The sequence below is a fragment of the Maniola jurtina genome, chromosome 7 (genome assembly GCF_905333055.1).
Source record: "Maniola jurtina chromosome 7, ilManJurt1.1, whole genome shotgun sequence".
NCBI lineage: Eukaryota > Metazoa > Arthropoda > Insecta > Lepidoptera > Nymphalidae > Maniola > Maniola jurtina.
The window spans coordinates 14,205,748-14,231,346 of NC_060035.1; the positions used below are offsets into that span (position 1 = coordinate 14,205,748).

Consider the following 25,599-nt stretch of genomic DNA (forward strand, 5'->3'; position numbering starts at 1 on the left):
CTCAGTGGGTAACAATCTAATAGCTATTATTATCAATATGGTATACAATTGTTCATAAATCTTGTAACATAGTATCTACTTATGTAACTTGTAATCTTAATAATAAATATTATTATAACAACTTCATCTCTTGACATTTTTAGTAGAAAGTAGTGTACTAATAACACTTAAAATCTTGGCTCTTTGCATGGAACTTTATTCTTGTTTCAATAAGATAGACCCTTTATAAAAAGAAAAGTCCTGAATCACTCAAAAATATACTAATTATTATCAATCTTGTAACGTTATATAATAACAATAATAAAATCAATATGCATTATTAATATTCGCTGACGACCGATAAAGTAACGGACGCATTCAATATTGGCGGCGCCCGCAAGATATTACGTCATTGCTGCATTCAGGGTTGTCAGGCTTTAATTAACGAATGCAAATTTTTACTCAAAAACCTTGAACTCAATTGTTCTATTCATTGATTTTTGAAGCGCCACCTCACTCACTTTTGTATTTCTAAGGGGTAAGTAAACTAACAAACCAATTAACCAACAAACGAACTCACTTTCGCATTTATAATAAGTGTAGTTATGTTCGTTACTATGCTCGCTCGTAACTACTCAACGGCTCAATCGATTTTGATAAATGATACGTCATTAGATTTGCTAGTAAGGTAAGTTGCAGGTAAGTACATAAAATTCTTAAAAAATCAAAATGGGTTTTTGTACGCTTTAATGTTCGAGCTAAAAAGAATGCAGGGCACACCACAATCAGTGTTTATTTGATAACTTTAGAATACATGCTGTCGACTTGAAACTAAGCTACGATGATTGTAAATGATAGCCACTTTACTCCGAAGAAGCCCACAATGAATGTCCTTTTATTAGTTCATTCAAGTAGAATCAACTTTCGCAGCGTGGGAAGTAAAATAAAATGCGCAGATAATAATGGAAAAAACCACCCTTTCTCATCCCTGAGCAATAAATGAAAATCGGCCAAGTGCGATTCAAACTCCGAAGGGTTCCGTACCCTCGAACAAGAAATAACAGTATTTTTTATAGCAGCAACAAAAATACACATTCAATGAACATTTCAAGGCTCTACCTATTACGGTTCATGAGATATAGCCCAATAAGGACGGACGGACGGATAGCGAAGGCTTAGCAACAGGGTCCCGTTAGCACCTTTCGGGTACGGAACCCTAAAAAAGAAACCGAACCAATTCACGCAGCACCAAATATGAAACTTAATATGAAAGATACCTTACAAATCTTTCACAATGTATCCTCCGAATTTCGATCTCAATAGTAATTGGGTTCGGAACTTTATATTTAGCCACCCATTTGAAATACAGCCTTGTATTGGTTATGTTACATATTGGAATTTTACTAGTCATTTATTCTTTGTAAATAATATACAATTATTATTGTACATTAAAAATTTATAACACCCCCGTCAAGTGAAGTTTACAGTAAGTAACTAGAAAAGAGCTGATAACTTTCAAACGGCTGAACCGATTTTCTTGGATTATAGCTAAGAATACTCTCGAACAAGCCACCTTTCAAACAAAAAGAAACTAAATTAAAATAACTTCATTAGTTTAGGAGCTACGATGCCACAGACAGATACACAGATACACACGTCAAACTTATAACAGCCCTCTTTTGGGTGGGTCGGGGGTTAAAAACAGAGTGAAACTATTTTAAAAGCAAATCTGGTACAGTAACACTACTACAAGTTTTTATAATTTTCGATTAAAATCAAGTTCGAGAGTCGCCGTTCCACTACTGAGCAGAGGTACTTATCGGAAAGAGAAGGGCTTAAGCCATAGTTCATCATACTGGACAAGTGCGAATTGACAGACTACACCTTTGAGAACATCACGGAGGACTCTCAGGGAAGCAAGTTTCCTCACGATGTTTTCCTTCACGGTTAAAACAAGTGATATTAAATTTTTTACTACTTTACAGCATCCGAATTGAGAAGTTGGAATTGGAACCTGGAGTTTATAAATTAATGTTTTATTACCACGCAAACAAAATTTTGCAATGTTCCGTAAAAATTGGTCCAGTAAAAGTAAATTTTATTTTTGCGACGCTTTACAGAGAAAGACAAAGCATAGAAGACGCATTTGTAATATTATTTTGTCAATTGAAAATAGAGACCTTGTACTCACGTCTGTTTTCACAACAGGCTGATTGTTTCGTATTGTATTGTGTGACACTAGCCACTGCCGTGATTGGCCGATTCAAAGTAACAGACGGAGCTACAATCGAATAGAAGACGCGTGCGGTAGAGTAATAGTCACTGTCCACCATGGTGATTTTTAAACGTTTTAATGAAACGTACGGGCACCGGGAGTTCTATGCTTTATCGTTCACTAGCTGATACCCGCGACTTCGTTCGCGTGGATGTAGATTTTTTAAAATTCCCGTGGGAACTCTTTGGTTTTCCGGGATAAAAAGTAGCCTATGTGCTAATCTAGGATATTATCTATCTCCATTCCGAATTCCAGCTAAATCCGTCCAGTAGTTTTTGCGTGAAGGAGTAACAAATATACACACACACACACACACACACACACACACACACACACACACACACCCACACACACACACACACACACACACATACAAACTTTCGCCTTTATAATATTAAGTATGATAGTGTGATTGAAGCTAAATATAGGTAAAATAACTGGTTGAAAGGTCTTCTTAATTACTTAGAATGCACGGACTAATTAAATACTGAATAAATCCTAGTTTGAGGGAGTGGTTATAAAACAAATGAGAGTTGCCGGTTTGATGGCCAAAAGCGCTTGGTTCGGAAACAGAGGGACTTAATTTAGTGAACGGCATTCGAACGGTCTCAAATGGTAAAGTTTGGAAGGAGCTTTCAAAGTGCTACATTGGTTCAGTTGCGAGAGTGAAGAGGATTAGACTTGTCGCTTATATGAGGCCACATTCAGAGTGAGATTCTCGGAAGGACGAGGGTAGTTGAAGGATTTAGTCCATAGTAATATTATACGTGAATATGCGTCTGTTCGTCTATCCGTATGTTTGTCTGTCTGCCTAATTACTTTTCACGGTACATTTGCTTAAATGATTTTAGCGAATACAAATCTTACATCACTGAGACGTAAATAGGCTTATTACCCCGTAAAACCAAAAAGTTCCTACGGGATTTTTAAAGGTTTTTTTTTTTTATTTTCTGTTTTGCATGGCGGGCATTTCGATGTTTTTATTATTTGATGCTATAGCGGCAATACAAAATCCAACTCTCTACCTATTATGGTTCATGAGACCACCGAGAGACAGACAGACGAACGGATTGCGGAGGCCTAGCAATAGAGTCCCCTTCCATAACGGAACCCTAAAAAACAATCAAGTAATACAAATATCTAAGACAAATAATCTGGAACATGTACGCACAATATTAAAATTCCCATATATTTATTATATAAGTATCATCGCCACGAGTATATTTTCAATTAAACCAGTATCTACAACGGCTGATAATATGACAAGCTTTCTGCCTGTCCAATTAAACCCGATATTGGTAGGGTTGAGCTTCCATGAATCTTAATAAATTAATTTTTATTTGATTACTGAAATTGTACAGGGAATTTTAACACAATTTTTATAGCGAGATAATTTTTTATCTGCATCCAAATGTATATGTCGCAGCGAAATAGCATAGAAAAAAATAAAATATATTTTTATTCGAGTGTTTTTAAATGTACTTAGTATATTTCAAACCCGCTATTAATAGCATGCAACCTATGGTCAATGCCCCGCCTACGACGCGGAACAGACCCCGCGGCACCTATTACGCAACGTTCATTGCCCTCTAGCATCAGTCAGATACTTTAATCGCAATACATTGCGAACTTTTAACAATAAAAGATTTTGTATTCATTTTTTCGCGTTTTTTTTGTGATATCTTATTCGTAATCATTAATGCTATCATCTGTCTTTGTTTTTACCAGCATTCTGATTACAGTCTGTTGGTATATACAGACTGTGGCAGCCCTGCATCCGTAACGCAATATCTTGCGGCTGTCGTATTGTACATGGTATCCGCAACCCCTCGACCCAAGTTGATATATCAGTATCAAATATATCAAAATATTTATACATCAACAATGTAATAATTAGTGATGGCGTGTAGAAAAAAACCAGAGTCTCTGTCTGTCTGTCTGTCACCTTTCTTTCGTCTTTTTAATATTTTTGTCAGGTCTGTACCAATATCTTTGTAGATAGATTGCATTCTGGAGCAAGATATGGGTTACATTTTTAATTCCAAAAAATCAAAGTTTCCACGGGACTTTTAAAAACCTAAATCCACGCGATTGAAGTCACGGACATATTCAAGTCTCGGTAATAGTATTTATTATGTTCCAAATATTTTCATTAATTAAATACTAAAGCTGTCATTGCATCAAAATAAATAAATAAAATAAAATAAATCAATGTTATGACTCCTGTACACGTTGGATCAATGATTTCGGCAAGTTGGATCAATGAGTTCGGCATGTTAAATGCAATTGTCAAATCGTTCCAAGATTCTTTGAAGTTTATATGAGAAGCCACATCAGGCCACATGCCGAAATTTATGCAAAATTTACGCCAAGTGGCCTATTAAATTAGGTCAATGTGTATTAGTGTCTTACTAATGGAGACCTTAATACGTTTTGTTCTAGTCCATTACGCAGTGGGTACTGGATGGAATGACGTCATAGCTGGGATGAAACAAATCAATCTGGTCGGCTCGTGGCACATATTAATTGCTCAATCAGCCTGCATCTAGGGTATGCCTGTAGTTTAATCTTAGACAGAAGCTTCCATTAACATTGATGATATGTATAGGTCTTAATACTATGTACATAAAGGCTATTACACAATGGCTTTGCGTGCCTTTGACTGAGTTGATAAACGTTTGTAACAATACTCAGACCTCAGTGTTTATAATACTATATCTAATACCATAAAGGCCTACATGTCTGTTAGAATACAGGGAGAAAACAAATTAAAATACAATCCCTTCTAAAATCATGATCAATCCATCGCCGGTCCACTGAATACAGGTCTCCTCTCAAAATGAGAAGGTCATAGTCCCCCACGCTGGCCAAGTGGGGATCGGCTGACTTCACATATCTTTGAAAATATTATGGCGAACTCTCAGGCAAGCAGGTGTTTTCATTTTGTCATTCACCGTAAAACAAGCGATATTATATAATTGCTTCAAAAGTGCATAACTCCAGAATGTTAGAGGACACCTACCTAGTCCCTCCTTTTTCCAAAAGTTAGCTGGTGGAGATTGCTTTAAGCAATAAGGCCGCCTTTGCACACAATTGTTTTTTGTAGGTATAAGTAATTTAATGTAAATAATAATTGTTTTTAGTACTTATACAATTGTTTCTTGTTTTGTGTGTAATAAAGTTTTTTATCTACTTATATCTTTCATTCATTAAACCTACATTCTCCATCGTAGAAAAGGCCCGAACAATAAGTCAACAAAAGTATTGCAAAGTGGGATTCCGACGAATTAATTCCTAGTCATGAAATGAACACTCCGGGGATTTCTGTCGAGCATCTTTTAGCATAATTTATTTGCGCTACAATAAAAAGAAAATCTGTAGGAAAAGTGCGCCAAAGTATTTTAAGGTTTTAAAGTTTATTTTCATTAAATTGAAGATTATATAGTGATAGCCTAGTGGTTAGAACGTTCGCTTCTCCTAATCGGAGGTCGGAGTTTCGATCCCGGGCACGCACCACTAACTTTTCAGTTATGTGCGTTTTAAGCAATTAAATAGCACTTGCTTTAATAGTGAAGGAAAACATCGTGAGGAAACCAGCATGCCTGAGAGTTCTACATGTTCTCAAAGGTGTGTGAAGTTTACCAATCCGCATTGGGCCAGCGTGGCAGACTATGGCCTAAACCCTTCTCATTCTGAGAGGAGACCCGTACTCAGTAGTGGGGCATAATTAATGGGTTGATCACAAATTGAAGATTATTTTCATCAAGCTAAAGTGGCAATGGGACATGTGCCTCATTGGCCGATAGGGCAGACATATTCTAGAGCGGAGACCACCTACCGGCAAGCGCAGTGTAAGACGTCGTCCAGCCCGCTGGACCGATGATCTGAAGAAGGTGGTGGGAAGCGGGTGGATGACAGGAGGAGTCTTACGCGGACCTCATACTATGTACTACTTAATATTAATAACTAGCTGATGTCCGCGACTTCATTCGCGAGGATATAGGTTATTTAAATCTAGTAGGAAATTTTTAATTTTCCGGTATATAAAAGTAATCTATGTGTTAATCCAGAGTATAATCTATCTCCATTCTTTTCAGCCAGATCCGTCTGTTAGTTTTTGCGTAAAAGAGTAACAAACATACACACATACATACACAAACTTTCGCCTTGTGTGATAGTGTGAAGTGTGATAGTGTGATGGACATTAACATACGTCACTATAGTTTAAACGCTTAAATAGAAGTCTATATTTTTTTTCAAGGATTGCTAGCCATTTTAAGCCATGCTAACCATGATAATTCTCCCCTTTCCCCTCCAATTAAGGGTAAAGCGTGTGCCAGGAGTGGGTACGACAATAGTGTAACGGGTGGGGTTTGAACCCCCGACCTTTCAGAATTGAGTCCGATTCTCAACCGTTGAGCTATCGAGGCTCTTAGGTAACTAGTAACATTACATCAAAATTGACATCATTATAACAGAAAATCTACTACGAAATTTAATATCCTCGGCCACAATGACATGAATAGATGTTCCACATTCAAGTAGGTATAATATTAACACTATTAATAAAAGCTGCCTATCTGAGGCAGGCAGCCGGTTTAAGGGTCCACGGATAAATATGGACCAGATGAGGGAAATATGACAACATCCGAACATTTGCCCAGGCATCTTGTGCCCTGTACAAATATTGGTATATAATTTTTTATGCAGAGAAAGAAAGTCTTTTGTTAATTCTTATACAAGTTAGCCCTTGACTACAATCTCACCTAATAATAAGTGATGATGCAGTTTAAAATGGAAGCGGGCTAGCCTGGAAGGGGTATGGCCGTTTTTGTTTACCCTTTAGTTTCTACACGTTCCGTACACCAAAAGGAAACACGGAACCCTTATAGGATCACTTTGTTGCCTGTCAGTCAGTCTGTCTGTATGTATGTCTGTCTGTCCGTCCCACCGTCATGTCTTTCAAGAAAACCTATAGGGTGATTTATCGTGCGAGTCTGACTCGCACTTGGCCGGGTTTTTTTTTCAAACGGCCCGGTGAGCTATGTTGGTGACTCTGGTCTTCTTATGTACCTCCTCATTCCAAGCATACCTCTCTCCATTCAGTCAGTAGGACATTCCTAAAAGCTGCTAAATATTAAAACCACGATATTTTGCACGCATAATTAAAGCGCGCTAACTCTGACCGCAAATGTAATAATCTTGCGGTCGGCGCCAATATGAACATGTCCGCAATTAACTATCGGAATCAGATATTTATAAGTAATGCAGCATTTTAGTTTATTTTTAACCCCCGACCCAAAAAGAGGGGTGTTATAAGTTTGACGTGTGTATCTGTGTATCTGTGTATCTGTCTGTGGCATCGTAGCGCCTAAACGAATGAACCGATTTTAATTTACTTTTTTTTGTTTGAAAGGTGGCTTGATCGAGAGTGTTCTTAGCTATAATCCAAGAAAATTGGTTCAGCCGTTTAAAAGTTATCAGCTATTATCTAGTTTTCTTGTAGAAAAGAAGGTTAGATAACCCTTAGGTTCATAATATTCAAGTGTCAATTGACAAATGTCAAGCTGTCAAGATGGACGTTGCCTAGATATACATAATTATTTCTTTGAAAATGATTTGTCGGGGGTGTTGAAAATTTTTAATTTACACTTGTTAAATAAAAGGTGATATCGTCACCATTACCAGCCTTATCAATCAATAGAGCTCTACCCAAATCTCATCATTGCTCTGTTCCTCAGGCATGATTGTCGTCAAGCGCAAGCTTATGTCTCAATAAAAAAGCTGGACAAAGATCTTTTGTAAAGACTTCTACAACTACATGCTACCTACTGTTTTGCCCTGCCTGAATCAGGAATTGTACTTCTATTTGTGTTGTTTATTTTTGTAGTTATTTATTCTTTCATTCAGTGGCTCCCTGCGACTCGTTTCAAGTCGGCTGTCCACCTAAAGGATCTAGTTACTAGTAGGTCTTCTACCACTGCGCTGCTCGGTAAGGGCTCTTCTACTACTGCATTAGTGAATATCCGAGTTCAGTCCGAGTTTTTCATATCCGTATTTTCACGGACTCGGATTGGATGAGCCGACCGCTCTGAAGGTATATTGGAAGTTAGGTAATTGTAATGTATTAGAAAATTGAAAAACTTGAAATTTTTTGTATCGAAAGTAAAATTATCAAGAATTATTCGCGAAGGACGGAGACTAAAAATAAGGACTAATTATCTCGAAAATATAACTTGTTATTTGAATTACATTATTATTGCTAAGTTATGTTATAATTAGGAACCTACACCCACGATGCTATAAGATATTAATAGTCTATCAATTTATTCAAAAAGCTTTCCAATTTGTACATTGCGTAATGTGTTATACTTTAATTGTTCTTCTATAAGTTATATCTTATAAGTCTTAAGTAATATCTTCTGTTATAGTCAATGTTCCCATAGACCTTACTACAACAGACATTTTACACTTTATCATCACTTACCACTAGGTAAGATCGCAGTCAAGGGCTAACTTGTATTAGAAAGGAATTAAAAAAAAACATCTGAGTTCCAGAAAACGTGGAGGCTAGTACTTGCAAGCTGGATTAATTGTAAGGACGTTAGTTTGGTTCAAAACACCAATTTAGCTGGCCTTTGTCATATATTAATTGCTCAATCTAACACGCTACTACAGGCAAACCGTATCCTTAAGCCAGTATGGGCTATAAACCATGAGGAGGTGAAATGGGGTGTAAAATGTTTATATAGCCAATCTTGTCCCTTGCGTTTAATAACTTGAAACTTGTATGAATAATAATTATTCAAAAAATATACTAATTATTGACAGGTTTTTAAATTGACCTCGAAAAGTAACTTAAATAAAATGGATGAAAACGGTAAGTTACATCACAAGACTTTGGAAACCGTAAAATATGGGTCCTGTTTCTCTTCTTAGTCTAAAAAGCTTAAAAAACTTTTCTTTTTCAGAGGATAGATTGTTAGAAAAGTCGGTTAAGCTACCTATTATGGTTCACGACGGACGGATGGACAGACGGACGGAAGGACAGCGGAGACTTAGTAATATAGGATCCCGTTGATACCCATCGGGTACGGAACCCTAGAAAAGTAGGCTTGTTATTTATATAAGGCATGAATTCTGAATTCGTCCAAGGTGAAAAAAGAAAAAGTAAAACTTCATTTAACTCAGCCCACATTCATTATTAAGGCTATATTTATTTAGGATCGTTGTAAAATGAAATAAGGTATAAGTGATTAGGGTTACGAAAGCACTCTTTGATAACATTCCAAGAAATCATAAATGGAATGTGCACAGGGGCCCTTATATTTTCGGTTGGGCAACTTTGAATGTATATTTTTATGTGAATTGTGTGCTATAATAATAAAATTACATCGGAATGGAACGGGCTAAGTAGACCGCGAACTTACCCAATTTTAAATAATTAAGGAGAGTCAATTCCAAAGAATAAAGATGCTGTAGTGAGTAAAATGAAATGACATCTTAAATACCTCTACTTTATTATATAAATAAATAAATGATTGTAACTTTAACAACAATTTAATTGTACAATGGGGCAATATTGGGACACAAATAAAAATGAATATAATTATCGATAATATTTAACATTATAAATGCGAAAGTGGGTCTGTCTGTTGCCTTTTCACAGCCCATCCGTTTAACCGATTTTGCCATTTGGCACAAGATAGGTAGAAAACTTTATTGCACATAAAACATGAAATAACCAAGACAAAAAAAAAATAAGAACAATTTTACTGTATGCATGTCTTTTTGCTCAGAATAAGCTCCACCTTTGGTAAAAGAACAAACTAAGTGGATAGTACTAAAAATCTTGAATCCGTGAGACTGACATGGGCTACTTTTTCTCGGAAAATCAAACACGCTCCCAAGGGATTGTTAATAAATCTAAATCCATGAAGTCACGGACGTCATCATGACTAACATAACAATGTACCACAGCTTAAACCCCTATGTCTGGAAAATTGAAATTTTACAGTAATGGGTTTTCTGTATGGCGTAGCCCCCACTAAAAACCAGCGCATACAGACAGATTGGAGTAGAGACTAGAGTGGAGCTATTTTGAGTTGTTACCAAGAAAGACTCTGTACCTCGGTACCATTTAATTCTGCTAGTGTGCATTGCGCCGAAGAAAGGTTAATTTTTCTCGAATTTCATTCAGCATACGAAGCCGAGGAAGATCAGCATGCATAAATCGAAATTATAAGGGAATTTTCAAAATTTCATAAATCCCATTCAATAAAGCATAATAGCAACACACTTCATCCAAAGTAGGTTCTTCATCGCAATGTTTTCACCATTACTTTATGGCCCTTTGAATAAAACAAGCCCGAGTACCTTCATCTTGTTACAAATAAATCTGAAAGGGTGTAACGCAATGAAAGCGTAATTAAAACAGAAATATCAGCTCAAGCGTTTAATGAATTAAGATGGACGCATACTACACACTACGCACACACTCAGACTACACACCACAACGCTCACATTCGCACACTGTGACCCTAACTTTCCTTTACAAGTATAAAACTATCTAACTTCATACTTTATTTAAATGTTAAATGTTAAAGAACCAAACAACTTTCTGAAATACCTAACTGCGTTTGTTCACTTGTGTATTTTTTTTTTAGTTAACTGAGGAAGAGGGCTGTTTATCCATACTATTTACTAATATTATAAATGCGAGAGTGTGTCTGTCTTTCTGTCTGTCTGTCTGTCTGTCTGCTACGTTTTCACGGGCCAACCACTGAACCGATTTTAATGAAATTTGGTACAGACTTGGGATACATCCCGGGGAAGGACATAGGCTACTTTTTATCCTGGAAATTTGAAGAGTTCCTACGGGATTTAAAAAAACCGAACTCTACGCGGGTGAAGCTGCGGGCATCCTCTAGTCTATAATAATAGGTACTATAGCTGATCCCTGCGACTTCGTCCACGTGGATTAAGTGTATTAACTATGTATCACATCGCGCCGTGTTTCGTATCAAGTATGTCTCTACCTTTACCTTATTTCCCACTGACCCTTATCAACGTTTGGAGTTCATTTTAATTTATACAAAACGTTACAGAGTTCAAATAAAAGATTTATTAGAACAAAGGCGGTCTCTCGAATGTAGAAAATCCTACTTGCTGGACAAAATAGGTTTTATTTTATTTTTTACGGTTGCAATTAGTTGTTGTTTATTAAAAAAGGTAATATTAGGTAAGTATTTATGTTAGCGGCTTCGTTGACGTGGACAGGTATTTAGGGTTCCGTACGCGAACGGTGCCAACGGTAGGAGTTCTGTGGTGCCAGCGGAACGGAGCCTCTAACTAAGACTCCACTGTCCGTCCATCTATCCGTCCATCTATCCGTCTCTCTATCCGCCGATCTCTGTCAGCCCGTCTGTCCGTCCGTCCATGTCTGTCAGTGGGATGTATTTCATGAACCGTAATAGCTTTTTTTTTTCAACACTCTCGATCAAGCCACTTTTCAAACAAAAAAAAACTAAATTAAAATCGGTTCATTAGTTTAGGAGCTACGATGCGACAGATACACACGTCAAACTTATAGGTACCACCCCTCTTTTTGGGTCAGGGGTTAAAAATGTGTAATGAGCCCTTCGTATGTGAGTCCCGTTGGAACTCTTAGATTTTACGGGACAAAAATTAGCCTATGTCCGGTCCCGGGATGCAAGCTGTCTGTGTACCCGTTGAAATTATTTTATCGGATGAGCCATGAAAGAGTAGCACACATACAAATATACAGACAAACTTCAGCATTTGTAATATTAGCATGGATGATCTGCTAGGTGACTCGCTAACTCAGTGTCTAACGCTGAATGATAGCTGCCAATGTTGGTTGGTTCTTCATTGCTGGTTTACTGGGTGATATTAAAATATTGTTTCGCAGAAAACCTTCAATGTATCAAAAAATGAGCTCGTTGGATATAATTCATTGTTAAACATTGAGTTAGCTAATCACCCCGCCAGTAAAAGGATTTTATCTCGCTTATATACTTTATCTAATGCCACGTCAAATCAGCGTATGTTACAAATTAAACATTGATTGGGTTTCACAAAAAGCTCCTGGTATTCGTTATTTGACACCGGCACATTCATATCCGGCTTGGAGCCATGCCGAGACCATATATTGAACCACTTTTGATTGTAAAGCTGTGTACATATCACTGCCTTTTATTTGACACTATACTCTATCCACGGAGAAAAGTTAATATAGGGCTGTCTTTGTTACGTAATACCATCTAAACAAAGACAAAAAGTCAATGGGGGTTAACTATTTTGACTGACCAATTGTGATTTGACTAGTCTACCTTGAGATTCGGCGAATTAAACATTATTATGATAATTTATTTTATAATTCCATTTAAAGTTTTTATACCTAGATTTATTCCCTTTAAGCATTTTGTAGTATGAATCTTTAGCTAGAAATTTTCGTTTAAAATCTAAATCACAAAAAATACAGGGCAGATCTTTCGAAGAAAAATATACTCTGAGATTTAATATTCTTCTTTGATCTAGCATTTTCCCCGTAGTTAAAACTTTAATAAATACTCAGTTTTCTTCACAACTGTTGTAGTAAAAATCCAGTCAAAGTGGGTTTCCTAGAATTACTTACTGTCTAAATGGTGATAACCTAATAGTTAAAGCTGGTTTTCTGTTAAGGGGGGTGCGGGGTCGATCCTGATCATGCATTTGAACTTTTCGAAGTAGTTTGCGTTTTAGGCAGTTTAGTATCGCTTGCCTTTTTTTATTTACACCAACACCTTTCATACAATTATAACTATAAAATATACAAATTCACTGCAATATGGTTGTCCACTACATGTGCACTTATAGAAGAAAATAACTTAACATGCGCTAACTTAAATAATACAATCTTTTTTTGAAGCCACAGAAAGTGCCACATTTTACTATTAGCAATTACTATTTTACTATTAATTACTTATTATTTTACTATTAACAGCCCTAATGAATGAAAACCTGCACGTCTGAAAGTTTTCCATAAGTTTCTGAAAAGTGTATGAATATATAATACGTTTACAAAAAATATTATCAAGGTTATATTTTGTTCTTTCTTCCCTCTTGTCAGATTTCCATAGTTAAATGTATCTTTATGAGTGTGTAGTTTTCATTTTTATTTATTCAAAGTTTTTTAGAATTGTTGACTCCAGATGAAACCACATACGGTCTTTTTGCTGGAAGTCATTAACTATAGTTACACGATACACTACACACTATATTATATAGTTACAAATAATAATCACACTTAACATTATAAAGACGAAAGTTTGTGTGTATGTGTATGTTTGTTACTCTTTCACGCAAAAACTGCTCGACGGATTTGACTGAAATTTAGAATGGAATGATAAATTATACCTTGAATTAACACATATTACTTGTTATCCCAGAAAATTAAAGGGTTTCTACGGGATTTTTAAGTAACCTATATCCACGTGAATGAAGTCGCGGGCATCAGCTAGTATAAGCTATTTCTGTTTCATCCTAACTCTCAATAATTAAACAGGTAAATGCAACCCAGCTTGTTAGTAAGTACACGTAAACACGGCGATTAAATCAAACACCAGTGTAGACGTCGCCTTAGCTCAGACGTGGTTTGGAAGCCTGACATGTGACAACCAAAGATTGAGTATTAATCAGAGACCTTTATTATTTCCAACACTCGTGGTATTAATTAAATTAACTGCAGTGAGTGATTTTTTTATAGCAATTTAGTCCTTGACAGCTGTCAAAAGTAGTTTTTACTGCCCAGTAAGTAATATTTTAAAAATAATATGGTTTTACCTGTAATTTTTAGATACTTCTCTATGATTTAGATACTTCTCTATAATTTATGCCAAACTCAACTGAAGACCGGTCACAATGGCTCAACGGTTATGGTACGAACTAAAATTCGAAAGGTTGACAGTTCAAACCCCACCCGTTGTATTAATGTCATACCTACTCTAGCACGTGCTTTATGTTTAGTCGGAGGGGGAGAAGTGAATAATAGTTATTTTAAGCTATTACTATTACAAACAGCTCATTAGTTATCAGTTATTACAACACTAATCCTGAGGAGATAAGGAGCTACCCTCATAGTGCGCCTTGCGTGTGGCTGGGCTGCTAGCTACTCGTCCAATTCCCACGCAGCACTCTTCGCGCCACGCCGCACAGCTCAAATCTGCTCATGATTCATGAGTAAAGATCCTGAATGGGTTCAAAACTAAGTAATTCAACATGCCCAGATAATTTGCGTATATTTTTGCCGTTTCGATTAAACATCATTCGCTAATTTAATCGTTAAAATATTAGTGTTAGTTTTAAATAAATCAATGACCCGTGTAAATACCGCTTTATATCAGACGGGTTGGACGCGAGGCATGTGGCAACTACAGATTGCAGCAAACACAGGGTATTAAATTGACTGCAGTCAGCAACTCATACTCGTACAGACAAAAATGTCGTGTTTTGGACTATATAAGCTTTGTTTGATTAACGAATTTTTGAAATAAGCGAGAAAATCAGGTTTCATAATCGGCAAATATCAGACTTAACCAATCGCATACAAAACAAGTGTAAATTAAAAATTTATAACACCCCCGACGATCCAAAGTATTTGAGTTTTCCAAAACATCATTTTCAAATCTTTTTCAAATAAATAATTATGTATTTAGGCAACGTCCATCTTGACAGCTTGACATTTGTCTATTGACATATGTAACGCCACACCGCCTCAGCCAATCGCAACGCGCCAACGCCAACCAGACTATCCGAGTCAAGCCGAGCCAAACGCCGGCCAATCATAGCCTAGTTGCCATTGAACGCCAACGCCAGCGCCATTGACAGCCGAACGCCACTCAGCAACAACTGCCGAATGCCTTCGGTGGGGATAACGCCATATAAAGCCATGCGAGCTCATTTTTAGGATTATTATTGTATCGTACGCATTATAAGCTGAAATACTGCCGGTTTGTGTAAATAAGTGTAATAAGTGTGTAATAAATGTGTAATAAGTAAATAAGTGTATTAGTAACAAATATATGAGAGTAATTATTAGTGTGTTGAGAGAAGTGATAAAATAAATTAGTGCGATTATACTGATTTGCTCTTTTTATTTAAACCCACTGTTTCATCTCAGAAGTGGGATTAATAAAGAAAGTTATGATGCATAATCGCGCCAATTAACGATTCGGCAAATACATGCCGGCTACTTTGTTCCTCCGCAAGAGGGAAACGAATCACCGTGTAAAAATCAAGCGACAATGAAGATCGTCCACTTCTGGGGCCCGGAAGGTCCTTAGAAGAGTTTTGAACCGGAGGTACATTCATCTGCAGCGTGCATGGTTTCTACGCCCGATGGCAACCTACCCTCAACTTCTACGCGTAATAACTGAGGTATGATCCATCCATTATTCCATTTCAAATTTTAATCCCGTTTTTAATGATATTGATGCATAGTGTAATGAGGTTGATCGTGTTTGTAACCTCTACTGATGAGATGACCGTGAAAGGTTAATATTGCTAACACCCTGTTTGAGGTTATGAAATTAGTATTAGGGCACGCGGGTTATAATAGGTGGTCATTATACGCTCGCGGATAGAGTGAATGGTTTGAGTGATAGCTGAAGCTAAAAATATAACTATAATTTGTGGCATATCTGACCGTCAAATAAAGGTTTAGGTTTAAAGACGTATTCTCATAAAAAAAGGTCATTTACATGAGAAAATAAAGTTTACAATATTCGCCATTTAATGAAGTACTCATTCAGCGCATTTGCTGAAGTGATTCGCATTACTCATAATGTGAGCAGCTAATTATTCAGTTTTAAATGGATTGAATGAGTGTACATTTTTTTTATGTGTGCAGGTATTTTGTTGTACAGTTTAGCTCCTTCATAGGTAAGGGTTTTTCTGCCATAAATTGTTCTAGTTTTGGGTAAGGCAAGGTAGCTAGCTCGACGAGTTTTAGTTTTAATTTTTGTGAATGTGATATTCGTGTGTATTGTTTTATTTACAGTTTTCCTAACAAAAATACACGTGCTGTATATATATATAACTGATGAAATAAAGGCGGTAAATACTAATGCTAAAATTTCAACCAATTTATTTAGTCAACTTTTTATCGAATTAGGTAAAAACCCGCTCAACCATCCACTTTTCACGTTGCATCTCGCCGAGATACCCGCAAATGAATTCGCAGTTTAATTCTAGAGTGCTACCGGTACGAAAAAGTTAACAAGTAATTCAATAAGTTAAATAGTAAAAAATAAAAACTCCCGACTGCTGTTTGCGCTGCATATTTTTTCGGCTCTTACATTAAATCGTATTAAATCCACCACATTGATTGTTTAAAGAATTTTACGTATCCATTGACACACACGCCATCAAGACGAATGACGTATCATTTATCAAAATCGGTTAAAGTTGTTGAGAGGTTATGAACTGACACAAATACATACTGATTAAACGCCTAATCCCTACTTTTGCAGCAATTAATTAAAAAAAAAAAACTAGTGTATCGGATGGTAAGAATAGTTCTCAGACTACCCGCAAATCTCAGCCAGTAGTTTTTTTAAGAAAACAAGCTTTGACGCTATTAGTGTTTTATTTGTACAAGAGTCAGTCTAAGTAGAGTGTAAGGTTCTATGTAGGTTATTTTTATCGCGTCGTCGGTGATATTCCCGCTGCAGTCATACAGACAACAGGGGGTACCTATGAATTATTTTTAATGGTACAATAATATCGTTTACGTCAGAATCGGTTGCTGAACAGTTTCAGTGTGCTCAAACGCTGTTTTGCATATAGCATGGCGATCGCAATTCGAATATAAAATTGAATTATTTTATGACGTTGACTTTTGAGTTTCTTGTGAAATTGATTTTCATGTGGTTATATGATTTTTATATAATATGAATATAGATCTTCATAATAGGGGCAGACGTACTTTATGAATCGACTGGGAGCTACTTGTAGTCAAACAATAATATTGTGCTTATCTTTCTTTTCTCGGAATTTTTGGTGAGTTCGTGAAGTGCAAACGTCATCGCCTACGATGGTCACCACTGATGCTTTGCTGTGTGCTGTGTGCCTGATGCCGAGCGCGTCACTGCGAGGCACCACATCGTGGCGCGCTAACGATGCAGGGTTGCAGCCAATGGGTATCTATAAGCCGCCGCATTGTTGCCTATTTGGGGTGATATAAGCGCTGTTAAGCGTTTATGCTGTATGGTATGACTGTTCTTTTATTTTTACTAAAAGTTAGTGTTTATGAAGTCTGTACGTGTTGTAACTTGTAGTTTAAATCACATTCTTTGAATGATTGAGAGCATAGTAAGTAGATCTTACTCACGGCTTTGGAACTGTCTCGTATAATATACAAGCCAGTGGCACAGCGTATAAAAGAGTAAATACAAATAGGTAGTGTAATGTAGGCAGAATCGGGCACTTGGAGGAAACGTAATAATAACTATTACCAGTTAGATATCCTTATGATTTTGATAATGCTTTTGTTATTTTAGTAAAAAAGTAGTGCTTGTAGGCAGCATGTATGTTACGTACTTTTGCCAACAAGCTTTCAATCGAGTCAATTTCATCATTCTACCTTAAGATTGTCGGTCCAATCATAATGTAAGTAGAAAGTTCAAGTGGCACTTTTAATTATAACCATGATTTAGCTTTGTGCCGTTCATTGTTAGTCAGGTGGACCGGACGTACCGTAAGAATTTGCACTAAACCGATAGACTGACGTTTTACATAATATCTTGAGTTCAGTTGGTGTTAGTATGCCTGCCTTGGTCATGTAGCTTACATAGTAGGGAATAGGAATGGAATAGAAAACTGTTATTTGACTGATGATCCTGTATTACCTAAATTCAATCGTGAACTGTTTTCGGAATTACATAGATGCCGAAGTGAAGACAGTAAGTAGCCAAGTCTTACTTTCTGCCGCCAAGTCTTACTTTCTGCCGCCAAGTCTTACTTTCTGCCGCCAAGTCTTACTTTCTGCCGCCAAGTCTTACTTTCTGCCGCCAAGTCTTAGGTACTTTCTGCCGCCAAGTCTTACTTTCTGCCGCCAAGTCTTACTTTCTGCCGCCAGGTCTTACTTTCTGCAGCCAAGTCTTACTTCATGCAGCCAGGTCTTAATTTCTGTAGTGAAGTTTTACTTTCGGTAGCCAAGTTTTACTTTCGGTAGTCAAGTTTTACTTTCGGTAGCCAAGTTTTACTTTCGGTAGCCAAGTTTTACTTTCGGTAGCCAAGTTTTACTTTCGGTAGCCAAGTTTTACTTTCGGTAGCCAAGTTTTTCTTTCGGTAGCCAAGTTTTACTTTCGGTAGCCAAGTTTTACTTTCGGTAGCCAAGTTTTACTTTCGATAGCCAAGTTTTACTTTCGGTAGCCAAGTTTTACTTTCAGTAGCCAATTTTTACTTTCGAAAGCCAAGTTTTACTTTCGATAGGAGTACTTTCATCTCGTTGCTCGTTGAGAGATCTCCCTGCAAGGATTTAAGTGAGATTCCTTTTCAAGTCAGAGTAATAGCATTCACAGCTTCACGAGAAGCTACTTCCTTTCTACAAGCCAGTCTGTTGACGGTTTTTCTTTCAAAAATGTCTCTAAAGTAAAACTTGGAAAAATAGTACAACTGAAAAACGATAATAATTTATAAATTAAATAATGTTCTTTTGTTTCGTCTTAGTTTTAAAGTAGATAAGATTGCAGTTTAGATCACAGACCAATAGCATTGGATTAGAATTTTGTAGAATTCATACTGACCACATTTTGTAAAACCATTTTGTAAGACAGCGAAAGGATATCGCTCATCAGTAGTATAGGTACAATTTGATTATTACAGATGCTTTTGCAAAATTTGTTACTAGCCGAAAACGATCAGTTTCGTAGAATATTATACATAATTTGGCTGATTTGAACATCCTAGCAAACTTATAAAGTGACTATAAGAATGCTTTTACTAGTAGACATTTTAGAGTTTTCGAACGTCGACTGATTAATAGTTAGGTATGTTTTGACCTCCATGATACTACCACGAGCCAAGTGCCTAGTCAAGCCAAGCCAAGCACTAACCAGACCATGTTAAACGCGTTGTGCCACAGGCCCTAGCGAGACTGCGAATAAAATGATTGGACAAACTGCTTACTTGATATTATTTAGACTACTGACAATACTCTCAAAGAATGTGCTATCCATAATTTGGTATTTACCTAGGTCACGATGCCATGTTGCTATTAATTTAAATTAGTAAACTCGGGGACGTTATGCGTAACAAGGCAAATGCTCGGTAAAGGATAACAAGCGATAGGATAAAGCTAACTAGATAATGTAACTGACAAAATTAATATTTCATTTAATTATAACAAAGGAATTTAGTTATTTAGTGGCAAGTTCCCACAAGCATTGCGACAAAAGTAAACACTGATAGCATTTACTCAGGTTCATTTTCGTAACCAAGCTGGTAGGCATTAAGAGAACCCGCAGTGTTAAGGGATTTCGAGGCTACAAAGCTTGTACATGCCTGAGCAGACTCTTTAAAGCCATATCACAGCGCCTACGGTTCTTATATCCAACAGTGCTAACTGTTCCGATAAATAACTTGAAACCGAAGACCTTATTGAGCTATTGCCTACCAGAAAGCTAACCAAGCATTTTCCCATTGCGGGAGCAATTCATTGTTTCAGGACGGCCGAATGTAACGCCACACCGCCTCAGCCAATCGCAACGCGCCAACGCCAACCAGACTATCCGAGTCAAGCCGAGCCAAACGCCGGCCAATCATAGCCTAGTTGCCATTGAACGCCAACGCCAGCGCCATTGACAGCCGAACGCCACTCAGCAACAACTGCCGAATGCCTTCGGTGGGGATAACGCCATATAAAGCCATGCGAGCTCATTTTTAGGATTATTATTGTATCGTACGCATTATAAGCTGAAATACTGCCGGTTTGTGTAAATAAGTGTAATAAGTGTGTAATAAATGTGTAATAAGTAAATAAGTGTATTAGTAACAAATATATGAGAGTAATTATTAGTGTGTTGAGAGAAGTGATAAAATAAATTAGTGCGATTATACTGATTTGCTCTTTTTATTTAAACCCACTGTTTCACATAATATAATGAACCTAACGGTTATCTAACCTTCTTTTCTACAAGAAAACTAGAAAAGAGCTGATAACTCTTAAACGGCTGAACCAATTTTTTTAGATTATAGCTAAGAACACTCTCGATCAAGCCACCTTTCAAACAAAAAAAACTAAATTAAAATCGGTTCATTCGTTTAGGCGCTACGATGCCACAGACAGATACACAGATACACAGATACACAGATACACAGATACACAGATACACAGATACACAGACACACAGATACACAGATACACACGTCAAACTTATAACACCCCTCTTTTTGGGTCGGGGGTTAAAAACAGGACTGCCCTTCCAAAAAACGAAATTAAAACACTACAAAGTAAAAAAAAAAATTTTGTTTCTACACGTGTGTAGTGTTCGAATACATATATTATTATGAAGTCGGGCGAGTATTAATAAAAAATGTAGAAATCTAAGCGTAAGCTTGCCCGACTTCATACATATATACACGTGTAGAAACAAAAATATTTTTTTACTCTGTAGTGGTTTTGGAAGTCTGTTTTTAAATATTTTTTTATTGAGACTTGTTAACATAGACATAACGGTACTTTGGGAACGCTGTACCAAAAAAAAACCTCAATACAAATTGAATGAGAAACAAAACCGCGTATTCAATATCAAAACAGTAACAATATAGAACAAAATGGGACTTGAACTCGCGGCTTTATCCAAAAACAACGGGTGCCACATAAATAAAGCGAAATCCAACTGGGATTCAGATGGTATCACTAGATGTCGAATGGTACACCGACTTGATTCCTTTGGTCTTAATTCAATGTTGTTTTACATGAAAATATATATATATATATTTATTTTCATGTACCAAAATTGTAGTTACAAAGTTAAGATAAATTAAGCTATGTACAAAGGAAATGCTTATCTCTAAACAGAGATTTCTTCCAGCTTCCCCGTGCAGGTTGTGAGTAAGGTGCATAAATACGTGGAATAGGTCCCATGGTACTAGATTTATAAAATGGTTAATACAAGTGCTACACAATAATATTTACACAAATATCTTCCAATAAATACCAAAATAAAATACTTACATACAATAATAATACAATAATAATATAATAATAAATATTGTAAGGGCGATTGAATTTTCTCGGATATTTTAATGCTGGAGGAAGGTCGTCTGTAATCAACTGGACGTTGATTAAACAAAATATGAGTACATCCGATTTCTTATTGCTCGTACAATTCATCTTTATCTATCTATACTTATAAAAAAGACTTGTACTGACTGACTGACTAATCTATCACCATAATATAGCCTAACTGGGGCTAGAAACTTGAAGTTTTGACATTAGGTTCCTTTTATAAAGCAGGCATCTACTAAGAAATGATTTTTGCAAATTCTACCCCTAAGGCCTTATTTGCGCGAGCATTAAAAAAACGTTACGTTAAAACCCGGCGTTGCACTGAAAATACAAATTGCGCGTTAAAAAAGTGTTGACGTGTGAACAGATACTTAGGAATGCATTAATTGTTCTATTTGAATGCTTTTTTAACGGAGGTTAAAAAAGCTCTCGTGCGAATTAGGCCTTAGAGAGTTAAATAGGGAATGCAAAGTATATGAAAATCCGTCATTATTCAAGTCATTATAATATTTATACAAGTTTAAATTAAAAATTTATAACACCCCCGACAAGTGAAGGTTACAATAACTAGAAAAGAGATGATAACTTTCAAACGGCTGAACTGATTTTCTTGAATTATAGCTAAGAACACTCTCGATTAAGCCATCTTTCAAACAAAAAAAAAACTAAATTAAAATCGGTTCGTTCGTTTAGGCGCTACGATGCCACAGACAGATACATAGACACACAGATACACAGATACACACGTCAAACTTATAACACCCCTCTTTTTGGGTCGGGGGTTAAAAAATATTTGAATCTATACGTATTTTAGGATTTTTAGACATTCTACCCCCAAGGTAGAGTGGTAGAATTGGCAGAGTAGAATAGGGGCCTTTTGGTACCGTACGGTACGGTATTTATTATCTATCTTATAATTTTCCTACTAACATTTTATATAATATTTTTATTATAATGATGAACCGCTGAACAAAAAGCATTATGGCAAACAAAAGTTTTCACGCCCCAGTTTACAATAATGTAATGTGAGGTGTATTATACCTGTGCGAGTGCAATAAATAACTTTGCTTAGAGATTTTTTACCTTGAATGCAGGCTAAGAAGGTATAATTTTGAGTGTTTTCTGTGTGTCTGAATTTTATAATAGAAAACGTTGTGTTCCCAGAGTGTAGGTATCATGACTATTATGTTTATCTTAGTGTCGCCTTTTCAGCGTTTCGTAGTGAAACAAGGAAACCTTATAGCTTTGTCCAGTCCGTCTGTGCATCTGTTTGTCCCTGTGTCTGTCTGTACATGTGAATAATGTCTATCATTCCTTTTAGAAATCCCGTGGAAACTCTCAATTTTACCGAAATAGTAAGTATAATAAGGCTATAGCCGTCCCCGGGATGCAAGCTATCTCTGTACCGTCAATATCAGTTAAACGGATGGCCATGAAAAGTTATCACATAGACAGACCGATAGACAGACACACTTTAGCATTTAATATATTAGTTTGGAACATTATTATTTATTAACAATACAATAATATAATCTGCGATGCGCAATATATAAATAATGTATATTATTTATACATTGCGGTTTCATCCGCGTGGATTTACGATTTTGAAAGTCCCATAGAAACTCTTTGATTGTACGGAATAAAATGTAGATTATTATGTTAACTCGGGGTATAATCTATTCTCATACTGAATTTCAGCCAAATCGGTTAATTCATTGAGGGTTGAAGGAATAAGTAACTTTTAGATCCATACTAATATCATAAACGCGAAAGTGTGTCTGTCTGTCTGTCTGTCTGCTACCTTTTCACGACCATACAGTTTAACCGATTCTGACGTTTGGTATAGAGTTAGCTTATATCCCAGGGATGGAAATAGACTATTTTTATCCCGGAAAATCAAAAAGATTCCTAAAGACCCATCCATTTAACCGATTTATATGAAAGGTACCGAGGTAGCTTGCGTCCCTCTTATTAACATAGGCAACTTTTTATCCCACAAAATCAAACAGTTCCACAGGATCTTTAAAAACCTAAATCCACCCGGACGCAGTCGCGGGCATCCTCTAGTTTATAATATGAGTAGGATTATTATCTTTTTTTATTCGTAACATTTTATTCTTTGAAAAATCGTACGTAATATACTTATGCAAAGAACAAAACTTATAAAACAACATTACGGTAGACGTGAACCCACGTTATAAAAGGATTGTTGATTTGTTTTGACACGACGTGTTCTGGAAACCCTTTTTTGTTCAAAATCCCCGAGCCGTGGGCTCTTAGCATATTTCAATGATGTACGCTGATGTAACGAGCATCCCTTTAAAAGGGTAAGCGGAATACGTACAACTGTCTACTTAAAATCTGTACGTGCAATTATAGCCACTATTAGACTTTTAAAGAAGAGCTACAATTGTCTGGATAGTTGCGGGCGGTTTTTGTATTGTGTTGCGGATAGTTTTGGAAAGGTTCTCATTTGCAGTCGCGATACGAGGTCTGATGATTGGGGCTCTTTAGGCCCCCATCAAAACGGTGAACGCTCTTGACTCGGTCGTTATTTGTCACGTTCGCGTTTTTTCCGAAAACGTAGAGAATGGGTGTGATAAACAAATGTATATTTTTGTGTGTATCCAGTATTATGTATCTTATTTATGTTTTACTGGATCAAAACAGCCTTCTGGCTTACAAAAGAGAGGGTTCAAATATTCGTTTCATTGGGTAATGGTAGTGCCCTTTTTTCAACGACTTCAAAAAAAGAGGAGGTTCTCAATTCTTTTTGCTGTATTAGTTTCTTGTGTAACCGTGAAAGAAAACTCCAAACAGTGTTCGTTTTCGGCTTAGCTTACAAACTACTATATGAATTTTTGTTTTCAGTCTTCTTTGTTTATGGTACACTAGCCGATGCCCGCGACTTCGCCCGCGTGGATTTAGGTTTTTCAAAATCCCATGGGAACTCTTTGATTTTCCGGGATAAAAAGTAGCCTGTGCTAATCCAAGATTATCTGTCTCCATTCTCAGCCAAATCCGTCTAGTAGTTTTTGCGTGAAGGAATAACACACATACACACGCACACACGTACACACATACATACAAACTTTCGCCTTTATAATATTAGTGTGAATATAAGTACCGAAATTTGAAATTTCATATTCTTTAGTTTAGTTACTTATTTTGAGATAGATACCGTCACACGGCAATAGATTGAGACTACATAAAATTCATACCCCTATCCAAATTCAATTTCATTCTTATTAGTTATTACGCCTGAGTATGCATTGTACATACGTAGCGTTTAAAAAATTATAATGGTATAAAATACCATATGATGAAGGAAAACTTGATCGAGAGTAAAGAATATTGGAACCGCTTAGCTTATGTGGTCTGTTACGGCACTGAACAAACGCACGACATAGTATACAACTAGCGCCATCTAGTTCTACATACAAACACTTGGACACGAAATATGCGGGATATTAAGTAATATTGTAAAGAAGTAAAGTTTGTTAGTTTGTTTGTTAACTAATCTCTGGAACTACTAAACCGATTTTGAAAATTCGTTCACCAGTAGAGAGCTACATTATTTTTGAGTGACATTATTTATATTTTATTTTTAAAAAGAACTGGCCAAGTGCGAGTCAGACTCGCGCACTGAGGGTTCCGTACTCGGGTATTTGTTCTGACATGTTGCACGATAAATCAAATTGAAAATTGAAAATACTAATAATTATTTGTTCATGAACACATTTTTATATATTTTTTGTGATATAACCACAAATTCACAGTTTTCGTTTTTTTTTTCTTTATTTGTGGTAGAAGACTTACCCTACTGCCGAATTTTTAATAATACTAGGTCAACGGGGAGTACCCATAGGTTTTCTTGACAGACACAACCGAACAGACCGGCGGCAGACCGGCGGACAGGCGGACAGACAGACAGACGGACAGACGGACAGACAGACACACACCAAAGTGATCCTTTAAGGGTTCAGTTTTTGCTTTTGAAGTACGGAAGCTTCCATCAAAAATAAACCGTGCATCGCCTGTGCTCATGCAG

At 36.6% G+C, this 25,599-nt stretch overlaps 1 protein-coding gene and 1 long non-coding RNA gene across 2 annotated transcripts in view; one reads left to right on the forward strand and one right to left on the reverse strand.

Moving 5' to 3' along the window:
- Window positions 1–25,599, reverse strand: part of LOC123867096 — a 308,948-nt gene that overhangs the window by 190,205 nt on the left and 93,144 nt on the right. The gene's annotated exons all lie outside the window — the stretch shown is intronic.
- On the forward strand, window positions 73–25,156 carry LOC123867111. Its single transcript, XR_006796330.1, has 3 exons — window positions 73–83; window positions 14,424–14,429; window positions 25,024–25,156. It is a non-coding gene; the product is annotated as an uncharacterized LOC123867111 (long non-coding RNA).